The 21,475-nt window shown below is 42.0% G+C and overlaps 1 protein-coding gene across 1 annotated transcript in view; it reads left to right on the top strand.

Moving 5' to 3' along the window:
- Positions 1-21,475, top strand: part of Galntl6 (polypeptide N-acetylgalactosaminyltransferase like 6) — a 767,544-nt gene that overhangs the window by 649,618 nt on the left and 96,451 nt on the right. The gene's annotated exons all lie outside the window — the stretch shown is intronic.

Raw genomic sequence — 21,475 nt, 5'->3', positions numbered from 1 at the left:
GCTACCTCACTTCCTCTTCCTACACAGCTCTGTCACTTTCTGTCTGTCTGTACAGACCTCCAGGTCTCTATGGTTGGTACTGGGATTAAAGGAGTGTGTCACCACACTTGGCTCTGTTCCCTAGTGTGGCCTTGAGCACACAGATATCCTGCCTGCTAAGGGATTAAGGGCATGTGCTGCCTGACTTCTGTGTTTACTTATGATGGCTGGCCTTTCCCCCTGATCTCCAGGCAAGCTTTATTTATTAATGTACAAATAAAATATCACCACATTTCAGCACAAATAAAATATCACCACACTTATACATATACATATGTACATATTTATGATTCTGCTTCAAATTTGTGACATATGAATGACAAACCATAACATATGAAAAAGAGTTAAAGCAAAACAAACTGTGTGAGAATTTATACTCCAAATTGCCTACATCATTTTGAAAATTGGTCTTACAAAGAAAAGAAGATCTTTTTTTCTCTTATCTTGATGCTTGTTTGTATACAAGCAAAGTCTGATTCTTGTATCATTGCCATATGGAAATCCCTGGCATAAGTCAGTCTTTGGTGACTGTTTCCATTACAAAGTCCAACCAGTGCTTGTTGTGAAAAGAAACTATACCCTGAGTCCAATTAAAGTCAAACACAAGAACCGAGATACAATTTTTAGAATTTATGAAGAGTGATTTTGATGAGACTGTAACACTAAGCATTAATAGAATGTTATACTTTTCCTCAAGGAGTCACAGAATGAATATCCTCAAAAGAAACAGAGGTATCACTGCAGGCCTTGGGACATCTAGAATGTTCCCCTCTCACCCCTAAATGACATTTACTAAATTGGTGCATTTTTACCCATTCAAACATATAATTTTGCATCTAAGATGTTTTACTTACCTTTGCAGTTGCGTTGTTTCAAGCCTTTGGATTTGCCAATGTCTTTGGGTTCCTCTCTTACAGTAGCAGCTATACAGCTTGTTGTGGTAGATGTGCAGAAATAATAATTACACAGCAGCATGGTTACATTCTTAGTGCTATAAGCCAAATGCTGAACTGAATATTTTTGTATTAGCTGGTTTCAAAATATAACCTTAAAAGGTGTTGTATTATTCCATTGTATAGATGAAAAAACTGAAACTTACAGATATTTTTAGATAAATTTTCTTTAGTTTTTTTTTGTTTGTTTATGTTTGGGGGATTTTGTTTGTTTGTTTTAACTTTTGTTGATTCTTTGTGGATTTCACATCATACATTCCAATCCCACTTATCTCCCTATCCCCTCACATCTGCCCTCTGCCCTGGCAACCTCCCCCCTAAATCAAAAAACAAAAACAAAACTAAGAAACAAAAAACGAGAGAGAGAGAGAGAGAGAGAGAGAGAGAGAGAGAGAGAGAGAGAGAGAGAGAGAGAGAGAGAGAGAGAGAGAGAAGACTCTTGTCATGGAAGCTGTAGTGTGGCCCATTGAGTCACATAATGTACCCTTTAGTCCACTCATGTTTACTTGCAAGTGTTCCTTGCTGAGAGTCATTGGTCTGGCTCAAGGCCTCCAGCTTCTGCTATGCCACTGATAATGGGCTCTCACTGGGGCTCCTTTTGAGTATTCTGTTGTTGTCCTGTATCATAGAGATCTGCTGCAAGCTTCAGCTACTATCACAAAAGCTACTGCTTGGAAAAGTCAAGGACTTCTCCAAAAGTCAAGCCATGGCTTAAATAGTCTTGGTGATATTTTAGCTTTTGTATATATATTATCTGGTTCTTAAAATGATTTTCTTGTGTGCTTCCAAGAACTCTTAACAGTGTATTTATCTAAAATACCTATCAAGCATCCAAGGCCAAATGAAACACCTGTCCCATAGGTCAGGATGATAGCTTTATTTCTTGTGCAATTTAGGGTGAGACCCTCCTTCCCTGCAGCCTTACTAATAGACTCCTAATTTCTTACCTAACCACTTCTAGGAATGTAGATTGAGCACATAAATTCCCTTCTTGATATACTAACTGATCATTAGCTCTCTATTGACCACCTCCTTTACCACTCCCCTTTTGGGTTGTAAAAGAAAGCCTGGTGGTCACTGCCTGAGGAAAATTCTTACCTGCCTTTATGACCCTGTAAGAGTTCAAGCCTGGTGACTTTGCTCTGCCAGAGGATTTCTATTGCTTGGGTTTATAACTGGATTCCTGAGAGACTTAGGGGAACAGAGAGAATAAGGGAAACAGAGAGGAGGAGAGAGAGAGAAAAAAAAAGAACAGAAGAAATAGATGGGTAAGAACTGGAGAGGAATGGACTAGATGGGAAGAACTAGATTGAAGGGCTGAAAGAGGAACAAGATGAAAGATGAAGAAGAGTCAGATGGGGAAGAACAAGATGAGAAAGAAGGAGATGGGAGAAGAACTAAGATGGGAAGGAACTAGATGGATGAGAACCTAGATGGGGCAGAACTAAGATGAAGGAATTAAGATAGAGCTTAGAGGGGACAGCAGATAAAGGTAGAGACAAATCAGGCAAGAAAGGAGCTAGGCATGAGAGGAGAATAGAAGCTGTGTGGAGAGAACTGACACAGAATAATAAAGTGTACGGACTAAGGAGGTTCGTGTACATAGATTCATTTCTTTTCATCAAAGATTAAATTATCAGCTGGTTGTAGATTCTTCCCGGACCCTGGGAGGGTATTATCCAGGGGTTGGACCCCCTTAGTCCCTGATAGAGATCCTGGTGTTTTGGATCTGTAGATTCATTCCTTCCACATGCTCCAACAGCTCATAGATTTGGTAGATGTTGGGGTGGCCAACTCATAGCCCTGGTTCTGGCCCTGGGTGGTAGCTGGGTTGGTCAGCCCACTAGCTTTCCCTCATTGTCACTACCTTGGCAAACTCTTCAACATTGCCTTGGCTAGCTCACCCAATGCAGCCTGCAACAAGGAATGGGGCCAGTTCTCCTGCTCTCATGTCCTCAGATCCAGGTCACCCATACTCACACCACCAGGGCCCTCTCTCTTGATTGCTGTAGGGGACATACAAGGAGGAGTAGGGTCAGCTTCCCTGCTCTCATACCCTTAAGGCTGGGTCACCTGTAGCTGGAGAGCTTCTCTCCGGGTCCCACCAAGCCCCAGCAGTCCAACAGCCCATTTATAAAATAAACATATAGACTCTTATATTATTTACAAACTGTATGGCCGTGGCAGGCTTCTTGCTGTTTTTATATCTTAAATTAACACATTTCTATAAATCTATACCTTGCCATGTGACTTGTGGCTTACCGGCATCTTTACATGTTGCTTGTCATGGTGGTGGCTGGCAGTGTCTCCCTCCTCAGTCTTCCACTTCCCAGAAGTCTCTTTTCTGTTTGTCCTGCCTATACTTCCTGCTTGGCCACTGGCCAACCAGCATTTTATTTATATAGAGTGATATCCACAGCATTTTTCCTTTTTTTTAAAAAAAAAAAAGGTTTTAACTTTTATATAGTAAAATTACATATGACAAAACAGTTATCTAGCAAGAATTACAGTTACAATATCTAATCTATTTATAATATCTAGTCTATTTGTATTTGGCAAAATTAAAGAAGATATGTTATCTCTCCTATATTTGTGAGTCTAAGGTTTCATATCTAACTTTTCTTTTATCATAACTGAGGAACAATCTAGTCTTCAACTACATCAAAGACCTCAGAAGGATATACTATTACCTGAGAAATGGGAAAAGGATACAAGCAACTTTCGGGAGTCTTGTAGGGTAGACAGAGACAGCTGGCAGCCTGGACAGTCATCCAAAGTTCTTTTGTAAAGTTGGGGCATCTGTCTTTAGCCCACAGGCCTAGAGTCTCTCAGTTACTTTTTTTAGTGTCCTGTAGAATGTCTGGCAGTTTCCTCTGTGAAGCAGGAACCTGAAGGACCATTTTGTCAAGCAAAGTTCAGTGGTCACCTTTCCATGGGTCCTGCATGTCCAGTCAATCAAGCAGTCCAGGCAAGAACAGTTTCTTGCCCAAATGACTTTTTTTGTCAAGGTGAAGGTAAACTCCATACGGAGTGTCTTTGATGACCATTCTCCTCTCTGAAGTAAATCGGTGCTGTCAGGAGCAGACATGTCTCACTGTCCAGAAAGTCTAAATTTTTAAAATATTTTAAATGTCATATTTTGTAGGTCTTTGAAGTATTTGAAGAGTACCTATCTATCTGAAATATATCTATGTATACCTAGAAGACTTAACTAGCATGGCTATAAGTATGATTATCATAGATGACTAATTATTAATCTATTTAATTATCCATTCTAATCTAAATAAGTTACATAAACATAATACCTCAAATGAGAATAGAAATATATATACAGTATAACAAAACTAAGTTTAAACTTGTATCAATAAACTAAAATTTATACCAATGTAAAACATTTTAAACAAGTTGTTGCTCTTTAAAAGTAGGTTCACTAATCTGCCCTTTTATCCTATCATCTCTATATCCTATATATCTATATCATATCCCCTTTTCTTTTTAGAAAAAGATCGCATTTATAATCAACCTGTTTTAAATAAAAATATTGGGTTTTTTCTGACCCACACCAGAGGGCTCTTTTGATTTGGGATACAAGAATCTCTTAACCTTTTTTTTTTAGCAATATGCCTGGGTTTAGAGGGGGAGTGATCCAATTTCATCTCCAAAGCCAGCTTGGTATATTTGGGAATTTGGGTGTAGCGTCTCTTACTACTTCCTGTTGGAAGGGGGCGCTGTATTTAATGGGGACATAAAGAAAATTTTAGGCTTATGGGGTAGTCCGTGAGGCTGTATTGTCTGAGCCAGTTGCCTTGAAACCATTTTGGATGTTAGATCATCTGGGCCATGGTGTCATCAGAGACCTTTCAGGGGGTCTTGGCTGGTCAAACCTGATATATCTTAATCTGGAGCAAATCCATAGCCTCTGGCTTTCTGTGGAAACAAAAGCAGAGCCTCCTTCCCAAAACAACATATCCTTACATCCAAATTTTGAAGTCAAGGTACCTTTAAAATATACATTTTGGCATAACTTAACAGCTTTTGTAATCAAATGTTTTTCTCCAGTTACGAATATCAAAGAGAACATAATCCAGATTCTCTGTGTAATATTCATCTTCACGTGGCTTATTTTTTTTTATATTACCTTGAGCCTATTGCTTTAAACTGCAGCATTCTAAGACTGAAATGGCGCTGTGGCTGCTGGCTCTGCCCATTTTATCTTCCCAACATGGCGGTGGTACGTTTTCCACCAGCTCTGGGAGCCATCAACTCTCAGAAATAGTGAGTCTATGCTTCTATCAAAGCAGCGTGTAGCCCAGAAACCTCTTTTTTTTGTTTTGTACTAGCAAAGGCTAAATCCACAACAGCAGCTTAATGTGTCACTTGCAGAGGCCTCATTCTCGCCATACTACAGGTTGACCGCACACGCCAGGAACCCGCTATAGTAGCTCAAACACGCAGGCTGCCACTAACTTGAGAGAAACAACTAGGAACTGTTTTTAGTTCCATTTTAGAATCTTTTTTCTCAGGTTTTAGGTGGAAACTCTTGTCAACCCGTTGGGCACCATTTGTAGCTGGAGAGCTTCTCTCCAGGTCCCTTTTTTTTTTTTTTTTTAAAGCTGAACCTAGAACAGTTTTTTTTTTAAAGATTTATTTATTTATTATGTATACAGTGTTTTGTGTGCACGCATCCCTGCAGGCCAGAAGAGGGCACCAGATCTCATTACAGATGGTAGTAAGCCACCATGTGGTTGCTGGGAATTGAACTCAAGACCTTTGGAAGAACAGTCAGTGCTTTTAACCTCTGTTAAGAGCATCCCTGAAGGTCTGCTCTAGTGTGCTGTATGTGTTGCAGCTGGTGCAGGGCAGGGCCAGTTCTCTCACTCCTGTGACCCTGTGACAGACAAGAGGGTTTCTTTAGGTTTTAAAGATTAAATAGAGACTATACTTTCAGGGATAGTATCTATGATTAAGTAATCAAGCATCAATACTAAAACTAAAAAAAAAAAAAAAAAAAAAAGGTAATGGCAATGGCTCCAGTTTGAGTACTTTATCCCCAGTTGGTGGAACTATTTGGAAAGGATTAGGCAATCTGGCCTTGGGTTCTTTTGTTTGTTTGTGGTAAGTATTTTGAATCCCTAGTATTGGGTTTCTCCACCAACACAGTAAGCCAAATTGAGTCGATTCAAAAGGTAAAGGACCAGGTTTAATCTGAGCAAAGCATTCCTGGGTGATCTCGGGGGGGGGGGGGGCGGCGGAAGGGATGTGGTCTTGAGCAGCTCCAGGGGAGGAGCTGCCACTTCATGGGCTTTCTGAGGGGCAGGGTTTGGAAAACGGGGATGGGGGTGGCTGAAGCAGGGCTACTTCCTGGTGGCATAGGATGATATGGGGAGGAGGAGTAAGGAGTCAGTGAGCTCATGCTCAGCAGGAGGTGTGGGTGAAGAAGCATTTGGTTAACTGCCATCCTGGAGACCCCAGGGATCTGTTTCTTGAGGAAGCAGCAAAGACAAGCTGCTAAAAGAAAAAAAAAGAGAGAGATTGTTATCACTGGCCCTATGATGAGACTAGCCTTGGGGAGAGGGGAGATTGCCAGTAAGAATGGAAAGGAAATGTGCCCTGGTTGTACTAACAAAGATGAATGAGCAAGGCAGAAGAGTAGATAGGCCTTTCATTGGGACAATTTGGAAAACCAGAGAGTGGAGGGTCCCAGTTGCTGGACAAAGCATCTATCCTGGATAGGTGCCCACTTGAGCCTGGAGACATGGTACCAGCATTGATGTCTCAGGAGCTTGGGGGGATGGAATGCCAAATCAGGGGATGATGTGTCCCAGGAATACTTGAGCCATCACATCTGCTGTTTTCCTAGAGATGGGAAGTACCTCCACTCATCCTGTAAAGATGTCAACAAGAGTTAAGAGATAACAGAGCTTTTTATGAGTGGGCATGTGGCTAAAGTCAACCTGCCAGTCACCCAGTTGGTGTCCTTGGTTGGTGTCCTCATATCTGGAGGGCCCTCTGTGTGTTGGCCTTGGTACAAGTCTGGCAGGAAAAGTGGACCTGTAAAATAAGGGCTGGAAGATGGGTGGGGTCAAAGAGAAGCTCTAGAAATTGGTATTAGTTTCCACCAGGCCAGATTTCTTGATACAGTAGCAGAACTCTTTCCCCAGGAACCTGCAGATGCCTATAAAACAGGTAGAGCATATTTACACCTTGGTGTCATAGCAAAGGCTATGTCTTTGGGTTAAAAGCATGAACATTTTTCCTTGGGCCTAGTTTTAGCCAATGAAACATACCTTTATGTCTATACCTAGAAGACAACCAGAAGAAATTTACTGAACAAAAGAGGTTGAGCAAGTGGGGGAGGAAGGAGGAAAAGAGGCTGAAGAGCAAGGGAGAAGGAACAGAATTGAACACACATGCAGGCTTCCATACTACCTTTAATGTTGACCTGTTTCAGAGGGGGAGGAGTTGGCATTTCAGCAGAGTTTTGCCATATGTGGCTGGAGTCAATGCAATAATGCTGAAAAAACCTCTATGCAGTCCTAAAAGCTGGGACCAGTAAAACCTACAGATATTTAAGAACTTCTAAAAACTGTAGTCAGTGCTCTTTCCATTTATCGAAACTGCATTTATCAATGCTAAAACTCTGAACCTCCAAAATTCCAGTGTAATAACAGCATAGAAAAAGGACAGAAATCTGAAACATCTTTACATGCCTTAAGTGGGAAATTACATCTGAAACCTGTTTATCCTTTACTATGAAGCCTCTGAACAAGGCAAATATGTCTATATTTTTAACAAGAAACTTAATTAATGAACTAATGAGCACCAAGGTGGTTATAGCCTTGGGGATTTGGGGGAGAGCTGTTAAACTGGTAAATCTATCCGTACCCTAGTCATCAAAGACCATCAGATTTAAGAAGGATAAATTCCACCTGAGTAAGCAGAAGTGAGTCAGTTTTCCACTACCTAGGCAGCTTCCTAGGTTTCTCCATGGTCATTGGGGACAGGGCTCCCAGGGCAGTATCAATCTTCATCTGCAAGGCCCAGAAGATCTGACAGACTTTCATGTAGACTAGAAATTTGTCGTGGCCAAGTAGGGCAATCAATTCCCCAGTGTCCTGCTTGTCCACAGTCTGGACAGGGTCCCAGCAGCAGTTAAGGTGCAAGGCAGTTTTCTGCTCCACAGCTGGCTTAGCTACATTTAAAGCAAGCTCCAGGCAGAGGTTCTTCTACAGCCTTCCATCTTCCTTGAAGGAGACAGGGGAGGCTGCCAGGAGCTGGCATGTCTCTATCACGAGAAGCCCTTTTTTTTAATGCCATATTCTCAGATCTCTGAAGCATTTGAGGATCAGGGAATCATTATCTGTTAGGTATAAGCAGTTTATTATCTCCAGAAGGTAAAATCCAGTTTTCACAAAGTAATCAATTTAAGTGTTTCTAAAATCAATACCAAGGGGATTACTCTTACATTACAAAATCTGGCTGCCAGCAAGATACATCCCAATATATGAATGCTTGGAGGTGCAGCTTTAATACTTCAGTAAACCAGCATTGTTTTAAATCCTGTTTTTTATAAATTATTTTTAGGACAGGACAGGAATTATCATACAGAACTCCATCCTAAGCTAAAATATCTTGGAAACCTGTTGTCTCTTGGTGAACCCACTCCATGTGGTCACCTTTATTCAAGATGGCGGTGAAGTCATATGACCTCCCTCCTCTCCATCCTTAGTCAAAATGGTGGCTGTCCTTGTGTTCTTAATTAAGGTGGTAGGAGATCACATGTTGTTTTCTAGAGCAGTTCCAATTTGGAGTTACCAGGTTTAAGATATTTTAATAGCAACAGAACACGTACACTCAGGCATCTAAGACCAGTCAGAAACAAGAGTACAGTGGCCACATTTCTGTCCATACACACAAAATAGAAGGATTTTTTTTTTCAAAATACAAAGAGAAACAAAACTTTTGGGGGTAAACCATGTCAGATGACCAACTTAAAAACCTGAAATAAAAGGTAACAGTATGAAGCAGCATGTAAGAAACCACAGGAATAAAAAAACTTCCTAGAAATGAGGAAGTAGAGCTGTAGAGACTCTGAAATGTGGGTCTGCAGGCCAAAAGATCCAGAACCACATGGGGCGGGAGCTTAAGGGGTGGGTCTCCGAGGCTGTTGGGGGAGGGTAGCAAACAGCCATGTGCTGGGCATGGAGCAGCCGATGTCTCAGGCTTTCATTTACAAGTTGTAACAAATGGAAGAAGAAGACATTTACGCAGTTTAGGGTGGGAAAGCAGGCAGGAACAGAGAGAACGTGTCTATTGCAGGAAGAATCCCAGCGTGGCCAGCCCAAACGCCAGGGAAGCCTGGTGAGCAAAAACAAAGTGGGCACCCTTGGGCGAGCCCTGCCAAGGTGTGCCAGGAAGTGAAAACGGCAGGAACAGCAGAGTTAGTGCACCGGGGGAACTGGGAGAATGATTGAGCGAAAGGTCATCTTGGAGCTAAGGCATGAGGAGCAGGTAGGCAGGCGAACAGGAAAGGGGGACTCGGAGATGCAGACAAACAGGGAAAGGGGAAGGGGCGGGAATGCAATGCTCAGCTCAAACCAACCTATAGTGTGAGACAGTCCCAATTTGGATAAATTTTATAGGAGACACCCCAAGGGTGTCTGGGGATCGGACTTGGACCGGCAAGTACACATTCACAAGCCGGAGACCAAAGGGTACAGAACCTCTTCCAGTTCTGTAAACCTATGCCTGGGAGCAGTATGGGGATTGCCTCTGTGTAGAATATCTCCTGAACTCCAAGGGGCAGGGGCAGTCCCTCCTCCACAAATGGGCCAGAGTTACCTAGTGCTGCAGTGACCTGGCATGTAACCCAGAAGCCTTTGACTCAGAAGAGGTCAAAAGACTCAGAAGAGACCCTGGATCTCTTAGTCTTTTGTTTTGGAAATAGGTGACTTATGAGCAAAAGTTGGCCCAGTGTGGTGGAGGCAAGGTAGAAGGGAGAGTGGCTTCCCACATTGCCAGGGGATCGGCAGGGAATGCACCCACATGGCCGGCGACTGGCAGGGGAGGCCCATCTCTGTCCTGCTGGGCATCACATGATAAGTACTTTGAATCCCCAATATTAGGTTTATCCACCAACACAGTAAGCCAAATTGAGTCAGATTAAAAGGTAAAGGACTAGGTTTAATCTGAGCAAAGTATTCCCAGGTGATCTGGGGGGGAGGGGGGAGGAGAAATCACGTGGCTGGTCTATGGACCGGAGCTTAAATACCCTCTAGGCTGGGTCTTGAGCAGCTCCAGAGTAGGAGTTGCTACTTGGTGGGCTTTCTGAGGGGCAGGATTTGGAGAGGAAGGAGTGGGGGCTGAGGTGGAGCTTCCAATGGAACAGTTATTTGTTTTGTTTTGATTTTTTAATTTATTCATTTATTTTACATTCCTACCCCAGTTTCCCCTCCCTCCTCTCCTTCCATTCCCTCCCATCCACTCCTCCACTGTTTCTGTTCAGAAAGGGGCAGATCTCCCATGGGTGTCAACAAAGCATGGCATATCAAGTTGAGGTAGGACTAAGCTCCTCCCCTTGTATTAAGGTTGGGCAAGGCCACCCAGTGTGAGGAATAGGTTCCTGAAAGCCAGCCAAAGTGTTAGGAACAGGCCCTGCTCCTACTGCTAGGAGTCCCACAAGTAGACCAAGCTACACTGTCATATGTATGAAAAGCCTAGGTCCATCCCATACAGGCTCCCTAGCTGTCAATCCAGACTCTGTGGGCTCCTATGCTGTGGGATGTCCTGTACGCTGTGAATATGTGTTGCTACGATTGATTGATAAATAAAACGCTGATTGGCCAATAGCCAGGCAGGAAGTATAGTGTAGGCGGGACAAGAGAGAGGAGAATGCTGAGGAGAAGAAGGCTGGGTCAGGAGATGCTGCCAGCCGCCACGAGGAGAAGCATGATGTAAGATACCGGTAAGCCACGAGCCACATGGTAAGATATAGATTTAAAGAAATGGGTTAATTTTAGATATAAGAAGCAAGAAGCCTGCCACAGCCATACAGTTTATAAGTAATACAATTCTCTGTGTGTTTACTTGGGGGACACAAGTGGGAGAGATTTGTCCCGACTGCCAGCAGGCTGGGACACAGGAAAACTTCAGCTACACTCCTGTGAGCCCAAGTTAGTTGTTTCTATGGGTTCCCTTGTGGGCTCCCTTGTGGGACTGTGGCTACAATCCTTCCTCCCTCTCTTCAACAGAACTCCCTGAGCCAGTGCTTGGCTGTGGGTCTCTGAATCTGTTTCTACCAGTTATTAGATGAAGAGTCTTTGACAATAATTAGGGTAGTCACCAAGCTGATTGTTGGAGATGGCCAGTTCAGGCTACATATCCAGTGTTGCTAGGAGTCTTAGCTGAGGTCATCCTTGTAGATTCCTGGGAGTTTCCCTTGCAACAGGATTCTACCTGACCCCAAAATGCCCCCCATATCAAGACATCTCTTCCAGTACTCTCCCCCTCCATCCACTCCCCAACTCAATCAATCCGCTATGCTCCCATCCCCACCAGCCCCCAGTCTACCCAGGAGATCTCTTCTCTTTCCCCTTCCCAGGGGAATGCATGCATCCCCCTTTGGGCCCTCGTTACCTAGCTTCTATGGGGCTGTGGCCAATCTGACCTTGTTGGAGAAGGTGTATCAGCTTTGAGGTCTCAAAAAGCCCACACCATTACCAATTAGCTCTCTCTCTCTTGTGCTTGTAGATTAAATGTAAGCTTTCAGCTGCTGTTCCAGAGCCACATCTGCCTGCCCGATTCCATGCTCCATACTGTGATGGTCATGGACTATAACCCTCTGGAACTGTGAGCCCCAAATTAAATGCTTTCCTGTAGAAGTTGCCTTGGTCATGTGTTTTGTCACCACAACAGAAAATTAATGAAGACCACATCCAATCCTTACCCACCCACATTCTCAACTTCACTGTCAGCCTTTTGGCCCTTGACTAATGAATTCTTCCATACATACAATTGGTGACCTGGAATCAATTCCTGGAAGGCATGTAAAAAAAAAAAAAAAACCCAGGCTCAGTGGTGTACATCTGTAGTCCCAGAACTCTTATGGTGAGAGAGGAGGCAAAAATAAGAATATTACGTAGACACTTCAGTGCAGCTAGCCTGTAGTAAATACCTAAAGAAATCATTTTAAGATAGAACATTATATTGATCATGGTATTCATAAAACATTGCATTGCTGCATTTATTTTTCCCAGACTTGAAAGAATACATTCCTTTTTTGTAGTTCAAGACATTTTCCCTGGCACCCTCTTAATATTTGAATGCTTGAAGTTTAAAATGTTGAGATAATTTCTAATAAGAGATACCTGTCCTTGAGTAATGGCAGGCTGATAAGCAAAATTGCTATTGAAAATTTGAAGACTGTGGATTATACAGTTACATTCTAAATCACAAAGGTAATTTTTCAGGCAAACACAAACTTTGATCTCACTTCCATGTCACTTATACCTATCACATCTCTTCTGGATGACCTAAGATTTTATTACCCCATTTCCTGTTTTTCAGTTGTCTGTCATTGGATAGGGTATAATTGGAATGTAGCCCTGTTGTCTTTGTCTAAAAACCATGGCAACCACATTGGAAGTTCAGGACTGAGTTGCTCTAAGCTGTTTGGTTGGGATGACAGATCCTTTGGTGACAGTTATGTCTTAGCAGGGTGCCCGTTGCAGACACATCTCTTCGTTCTTGATCCTGTTTACTGACCCTGGGGTTCCTGTCCTTCCCTGTTAGTATTTATGAAGGAGGTAAACTTGATCAAGTTCTTAGGCAGAATATGCATTGAAGCAAGAATTTTTGCAATAGGAATCATTCAAAGGCATTATACACAATTAGCTCTATGAGTCACAATAAAAAAGAAAGAAAGAAAAAAATCAAACATCTGGGTTTTTTTTGGACATATCCCGTAAATTGTGGTTAGTCTTCAGTACACAGTACTGTAAGTTCAAATTGATCAGCACTTAAGGTCCATGAAACAAGGGTAGATGATTGAAGCTTGCTAGTGGCATTTTATACCTTAATACAGAGGTTGCTCTAAGTTGCAACTTAAATATTAGCATTGAAACTTTTGTAAGTGGTCATTATCAGATACCTATGCTGCACGCTTACTCTTCAAAGAATTACTTCACAGAAGTTTCTGGCAATTGGCAAATGAAAATATTCCCAGGAAATTCTGTCTTATATGAAGGACTGAGTTTCGGGTCAAATAAAACTAAATACTTTTCCTTAATTTTTCTAAAAACATGACTCCAGCAGATTAGTAGATTTCATATTAGGATGTAAAAGCCAGACAGGATAACTTTTAGGAGTTTTCTGAGGAAAAGCAGTGATCTGCCTGCATCTCTTCACATGTATCTGGACCCCTGTGATGCTCAGAATCATAACACCAGGTTAGCCACTTGCCAGGGAGAGAAGGCTTCATTTAATCAGTCAGTCAACCAGCTTTTTTTTTTTTTTTTTTTTTTTTTTTTTTTTTTTTTTTTTTTTTTTTTTTTTTTTTTTTTTTTTGAGACAAGGTTTCTCTGTGTAGCTTTGTGCCTTTCCTGGAACTCACTCTGTAAACCAGGCTGGCCTTGAACTCACAGAGATCCGCCTGGCCCTGCCTCCCGAGTGCTGGGATTAAAGGCTTGTGCCACCACCGCCTGGCTGGTCAAGCAGCTTTTGTTGAGCACCTTATTCCCACTAGGCAAGGTTCCAGGTACTTCAATGTGTAGCCGCCACTGGGAACGATGGGGAGACAAAGGCGGATGAGTGTTGTGGCACAGAAGGTCTTTCTCTGGTCCCACCCGGCCCCATGGTCCCACATTCCTCTGATCCCACCTGGCCCTGTGGTCCTGCAGCCGCTTATAAAATAATTACTCAGAGGCTTAATATTATTTATAAGGCCTCTTGTTAGCTAGCTCTTATATCTTAAATTAACCCATTTCTATTAATCTATGTTTTGCGACGCGTTCCGTGGCTTTACCAGTCTGCTGGCATCTTGCTCCTTGGGTGGCAGCCTGGTGTCTCTCCAGATTCTGCCTTTCTCTTTTCTGTCTCTCTCCTTGGATTTCCCGCCTGCCTCTAAGCTGCCTTGCCATAGGCCAAAGCGGCTTATTTATTAACCGATGGGAACATATATTCACAGCCTACAGAAGGACATCCCCCAGCAAGAGGGTAGTCCACATGTTTAAATATCGTCCTCCAGGGATGCTCCTGTGCGAGTCTCCATTGCAGAGGTGCTCTGTCCCCTGGCCTCCCCACACCTGGTCCCTCCCCTGTTTTGTGGCCACTCCTCTCTCCCCACCCAGTTCACTGTCCTGTAGTCTCTCTTAAAGGGACCATGAGAGAATCCATCCTTAAGTACCTGTGGTTTTTGTAAAACTGTGGTCTGCTTTGGCATAGTAGAGAGAGAAAATGCTCATAGGATTTTATAAAAGGAAGCAAATGGATGGAAAATATGTTAAGTATAAGCATATAAACACTTCAGGTTACATTCCTGCCACAAATAGTGACTAGGACATATCTAAGGTTCTTAAAGACAATATCCATCGATATCCATTTATTCTGTGCCCCTCCACAGCTTATGAAGTCTCTATTAAACAACCTGGGCCCCCAAATCTCCAACCATTCTTTCCTTCCTGTGGTTATAACTACTATCTCATCCTTTAACAAGAAAAAGTAATGAGTTGGTAGTTAAAGGTCATTGGACTTAATTTTTTTATCCCATTCAACTCTAGTACAAGATTTAAAAAAAGAAAAATAAAAGAAAAACCCTCTACTTTATAATTGTTAAGACAAGTTATTATCTAGTTAATATCAAACAAGAATTTAAAATTGGGTTTGTTCATAAAATCATTAACCTATTTTCTCTTAGCTGAAAAAGTTTTTAAAAAAATGACTTGTGGCCATTTTTAAGAGAAAATACAGGTGATATTTGTTAAATATGAGAGTTGACCATTCTTCTGATGATTTAACATAACACAGAATTTTTATTATTTCAATAAAGATTAAGTATAATTAATAAGACTATTCCTGAGCCCAGAACAATCAGTTATTTTTAATAATAGTTTTAATTTTTATTTGAACAATGCCCATAAATCATTTACTTATATATCAGACATTCTTTTTATTTATTTATATTAATTAATTGATTTTTTACCAGCCTTATCTCACTTTTCCCCTCCCCCCTCTCCTCCCAGTCCCTCCCCCCACCCGACCACCCATCCACTCTTCCTCCTTTCTCTTCAGAAAAGGCCAGGCATCCCATGTACATCAGCCAGCCATGGTCTATCCTCATAGATTGTTGCCTAGCCCAATTGCCATCAGAGAAGCTTTACTCAGCAGCAGACGGAAACAGATACAGAGACCCACAGCCAAACCTTAGGTGGACCTCAGGGAATCCTGCAGGAGAGGGGGAGGATTGTGAGAGCCAGAGGGGCAAGGACACCACCAAGAATCAACTAACCTGGGTTCACAAGGGCTCACAGAGACTGAACTGCCAACCAGAGAACTTGCATGGGACTGACCTAGGCCCTCTGCATATATGTGACAGTTGTGTAGCTTGGTCTTCTTGTGGGACTCCTAATAGTGGGAGCAGGGGCTGTCTCTAACTTTGTTACTAGCATTTGGGACCCTTCCCTCCTACTGGGTTGCCTTATCCGACCTTAGGAGAGGAGGTGCCCAGTCCTTCTGCAATAGTCAGTTCTTTACTGAAACAAGGGAGCAGCCATCTCTTAAGACAACTCATCAAACTAGATGTGCCAGCATTTAATCTCATCGCATAACTTCACAAGAACACATTTTGTTTGTTTATACTTAATGTGAACTCTAGAGGCAAAAACAATCATAAAAATTAACTACATATAAAGTTTCCCTTCATGGCATACAAGCCACCAAATACCCGTTAACTGTATTTCTAACTTAATAATTGAATGTTATGCATTTACAATGGCTTTACAAGTGTAGCTAGAGTTTTCCTGCCTGGCCCACAGTCAGGACAAATCTCTCTCACCTGCCAGTCCCACAGCCTCTCAGACCCGACCAAGTAAACACAGAGACTTATGTTGCTTTCAAACTTTATGGCCATGGCAGGCTTCTTGCTAACTGTTCTTATAGCTTAAATTAATCCATTTCTATAAATCTATACCTTGCCACATAGCTCTTGGCTTACTGGCATCTTCACATGCTGTTTCTCATCGTGGTGGCTGGCAGTGTCTCTCTGACTCAGCCTTCCACTTCCCAGCTTTATTCTCCTCCTTGTCCCGCCTACACTTCCTGCCTAGCCAATGGCCAATCAGTGTTTTATTTATTGACCAATCAGCAACACATGTGACATACAGAACATTCCTAGAGCCAAAAAACAATCATAAAAATTAACTACATATAAAGTTTCCCTTCATGGCATACAAGCCACCAAATACCCATTAACTGTATTTCTAACTTAATAATTGAATGTTATGCATTTACAATGGCTTTACAAGTTTTAAGATATAAAGGAATGGCCATTTGTTAAAGGTCACTCAAAATAAGCAATGAGGAAAAAAAAAGAAACAAAACCTTCTGATTTTGTCCTTAAACTAACCTCAACCACATGCATAAGGAAGGTGAACATGTGCCACCATGGTAAGTTCAGTGGTGGTAAGACGTGGCCAACGAAACGGCCACAGCTTCAAGTCTCACTTGGAGTCAGAAGCTCTCAGTTCTCCAAAGTTCTCCAAGCACACCTGAGGGAAACCAGAGATTCTCCTGAAAATGATGACAACTGTTGGTGTGTGCTTCTCCAGATGGAGTTGGGCACAGTGACAGGTGTAGGGCAGTTCTGAGAGACGGACTTCACAGACATCCAATTTGCAGGTTATTGGTGAGGCAGGATGGAAGAAAAATATTCAATATTGTTAACGGCCCTGAGCAGCCATTCCCCATTGGGTAAAGAGAAGTTAACAGCTAACACAATTCACTTTTCTGGGAAAGGTGTGGCATAAAATTGCCATGTCCTGACCTAGCATTGTTCTCATAGAAATCCTCTAAAGGTGAATGGTAAGAAGAACCAACAACACTCAAAGATGACTAACAGGGTTTTTTTTTTCACTTATTCTTTGAAAATTTCACACATATATACAATAAAATATGATCCTAGCCATCCCATATTTCCTCCCTACACACACCCACATTCCCCTAAACACATCCTCCTCTCAGTTCCATGTCCCCTTCTTTTAAAAAAAAATAGTAAGTCCAATTAGTGTTGCCCATATGTGCACAGGGTGGAGCCATCCACTGGAATGTGGGCAACCTACCAGTGACCACACCTCCAAAGAAGAATTTTTCTCCCTCTCCCAGTAGCCATCAACTTCCAATAATAGCTCCTTAGTTACATAATCTTCCCCCATTCATGCTGGAATGTTGCCTAGCTTGATCATGTGCACGTAACCACACCTATTGTGGTTCATGAACAGCATGTCCAGAAGACAGCACGTCACAACATTCCTCCTGATGTTCTTCAGCTTACCTTCTACCACTAACAACACAGTGGCAGACTTGTGATACCTGCTTCTTGGTTTGCTTTCAACTGCTATAACAAAACACCATGGCCAAAGGCAACTTGGAGAGGAAAGGGTTTATTTCACCTTACACTTCCAGATGTTACTGATGGAAACTAGGGCAGGAACCTGGAGGCAGGAACTGAAACAGAGACCACAAAGGAATGTCATATACTGATTTGCTCCTCCTGGCTGGCTCAGTTTGTTTCCTTATACCACTCAGGACTCAGAGGAGAGCTGAGCTCTCCCCTATCAATTGGCAATCAAGAAAATGCCCCACAGCCTTGCTCACAGGGAACCTAATGGAGGTATTTTCTTAGTTGAGAGACCAATTCCCATTTGACTCTAGAAAACAAAACAAAACAAAACAAACAAACAATAAAACTAAAACCCTAACCAGGACACCAGTATTCAGGAGGCTGAGATGGGAGAATTGTGAGTTCTAGATCAGTCTGAGCAACATCTTGTAGCTAGGGTTTTCCTGCCTGGCCCACAGTCAGGATAAATCTCTCTCACCTACCAGTCCTACAGCCACTCAGACCCGACCAAGTAAACACAGAGACTTATATTGCTTACAAACTGTATGGCCATGGCAGGCTTCTTGATAACTGTTCTTACAGCTTAAATTAATCCATTTTTATAAATCTATACCTTGCCACATGGCTCGTGGCTTACCGGTATCTTCACAAGCTGTTTGTCATCATGGCGGCTGGCAGTGTCTCCTGACTCAGCCTTCCACTTCCCAGCTTTATTCTCCTCCTTGTCCCGCCTACACTTCCTGCCTAGTCAATGGCCAATCAGTGTTTTATTTATTGACTAATCAGCAACACATTTGCCATACAGAACATCCCACAGCATATCTTGAGATCCCAGTTTAAAAATAAATAGATAGATAACCAGGTATGGTGGCTCCTGCCTTTAATGCCAGTACTTGGGAGGCAAAAGCAGGCAGATCTCTGTGAGTTCAAAGTCAGCCAGGGCTACATAGTAAAACCCATGTCTCAAAAATAAGTAATTATGGGATTCATCTAAAAAGAAGATAGTACGTAAAATGTATACAAAGGAGAAAGATGAGGAAAGAACAAAGCAAGGGGAGAAAATGATTTTGCTCTGAGTTGCAATGTCTCAAGAAGGTTCATGAAGCAGCTGACTTTGTCAGTAATGATGAGATGCTGACACTTAGGAAATTAAGCACAATATCAAAATTAAGACAACAGAAGAAACAACAGCAGCTACAATATAATGGAGCAGCAAAATAAAGCCCTCTGCTGCTGAAATGAAGGTCGTTAGAAGAAACAAAAAAGAAATTGGGGGTCCTGCAAACATCGGCATATGAGGAGTGAGGTGGAGAAAAGGGAATAAAATTAGATTAAAGACAAGGAAATCTCAAAATTCATAGCAAAATTGTATCGGTCTTAGGAAAAAACACCGAGATTAAAATGTCGTATGTCAGAACACAGGAGCCGCATTCAGAAGAAAACCAAGATTCTGAAGTGTTCACGTCTCCATGAAAAGAAAGAATAAAAATAAGAAAGTAAACACCCAAATCAAGTTCCAAGTTAAATAAGCCAAATAAAATGAGGACAGAGATGAACAGTCACAGAAAGAAGTTAATAATTTCAAAAACTAAAAACTAATGGTGCAAGAGACAAAAGCAAGTAATTAATAAGAGGAGTAAATATGGAAATGAGTGAAATAATTGGGTGTAGTAATTGACCATGAAAACACAAATGCAAATGTAAAAAATGATAATAAAGGAAAAGTAATTTTAAGAAAATGTTAGTAACTGTAAGAAAGTACTCAGATTCTATGCAAATAAAATCAATACAGTAAGTAAGATGAATGATCTTCAAGAAAAGTCCAAGTACACTTTATTAGGACTTCCTGCTAAGGATCCGACAGCCAGATATACCACCAACTTATTTGGAGACTAAATTGTGAGAAAATCTGGAAAGTTCCCTCAGGTTGCTGACAGAATCTAATTGATTCTGAGACTGAGAACACTCTAAGATCTTGAGACCACACTCAGTCCTTCAGGCCACACTCAGTCCTTCAGGCCACACTCAGTCCTTCAGGCTACACTCAGTCCTTCAGGCCACACTCAGTCCTTCAGGCCACACTCAGCTCCTTCAGGCCACACTCAGCTCCTTCAGGCCACACTCAGTCCTTCAGGCCACGCTCAGTCCTTCAGGCCACACTCAGCTCCTTCAGGCCACGCTCAGTCCTTCAGGCCACACTCAGTCCTTCAGGCCACGCTCAGTCCTTCAGGCCACGCTCAGCTCCTTCAGGCCACGCTCAGTCCTTCAGGCCACGCTCAGTCCTTCAGGCCACGCTCAGTCCTTCAGGCCACGCTCAGTCCTTCAGGTCACACTCAGTCCTTCAGGCCACACTCAGTCTGTTGGCCTCCACTGTAGACTCTCCCAACATCCAGCTTACTGCTTCCAGGCCATGAGTGAAATTTCATGCTTCAAAATCTTCAAATCTCTTTTTTCAAGAAGAACCAACCCAGGGCTCATTTGTGAGGCTCAGACTCCCCTTAATAGGATAATTCCCCCGCTGACTAACTCAGGGCTTCTGAAAACCTTCTGTACTATCTTGTAAGTATCACACAGATGTAAACTCCATCACACACCTAAGGGGAGGAGATTAAACACAGGCCTTTCACATGGAGTGGTAATTTGAAGACCATCTTAGAATTCTTCACACCACACTAAGCAAGACTACGAAGATATGAGAAGAACATCAGAAAGCTAACATCTCCAAACATAGTGCTAGCCTCCACTGATTGTTTAGAACATTTTTTCTAAACCATTAATGAACACAAAGTCATATGAGGATTTTGTGTGGGGTTTGCCTTGGCATTTCTTTCTTAAGACTAGGTCTCTGTAGCCCAGGCTGAGCCACCACGTTTGAACTCAATAGTTTCTTGGGGGAGGTGGGCAGTGATAGTGGCAGTCATTGTGATCATTGTTGTTGTTTTGTACTGACTACCTTAGAAATTTTAAATATCTGTTACTCAAGGATAAAAATTGTTCTTTTGCCTACCTAGATTATAATCTGAAGTATAGCCTTTAAAATGAATGTGAAATTGAAAAGAAAGAGACAATTTTATTTTACTAATAAGGAATAATATAGAAACCTATTGGGAAAAATCTAAAAAGTAGAGAACATATGTGCAAAAAATAAAAATAGGAAAATAAATATTATTTGTATTTTAAATTTTATGTACATACATACATATATATATATATATATATATATATATTCAACACAGCACACCAGTAATTATAGACACAATGTATATAAGATTGCAAAGATGTAGCTAGGTTCATGGTGGACACATTCATAAACACATTCCTAAACCCAGCAGATATCACTGAAAACCTGCAGTGTAATAGACGCTGAGAGTAATACGGTCAGCAGGAAGGAAGAGACCCCTCTCTACCTCGTAGACCCCTACTCTACCTAAGTAGGACTTAGGAAAGATAGATTAAAAAGAAATTTATACAGTGGAGTATTACTCAGCTGTTAAAAACAAGGACACCAGGAAATTTGAAGGCAAATGGATGGAACTAGAAAGAAAATCATCCTGAATGAGATAATCCAGACTGAGAAAGACAAGCATGGTATGTACTCACTCATAAGCGCTGGGAAGGGGAGGGGAAGTAGAAAAAATTTTGTGAGTGGATCGAGGGCAGGTGGGGACGGGAACATGAGCAATCAGGTTGGGGGTCACAGCATGGAGAGGAAAGGGAGAGTACTGAAAGAGACTGCTGAGAAGCAGAGAGGGCATTCAGGTCAAAACATGACGCAAGGGAATCTCCCAGGAATCTACAAGAAAGACCCCAGCTTAAAATCCTAGCAATAACAGATACGTAGCCTGAACTGGCCATCTCCTGTGACCAGATT

Source organism: Peromyscus eremicus, chromosome 17, assembly GCF_949786415.1.
Source record: "Peromyscus eremicus chromosome 17, PerEre_H2_v1, whole genome shotgun sequence".
NCBI classification, from domain to species: domain Eukaryota; kingdom Metazoa; phylum Chordata; class Mammalia; order Rodentia; family Cricetidae; genus Peromyscus; species Peromyscus eremicus.
This window is presented reverse-complemented; position numbering and strand designations above follow the sequence as displayed.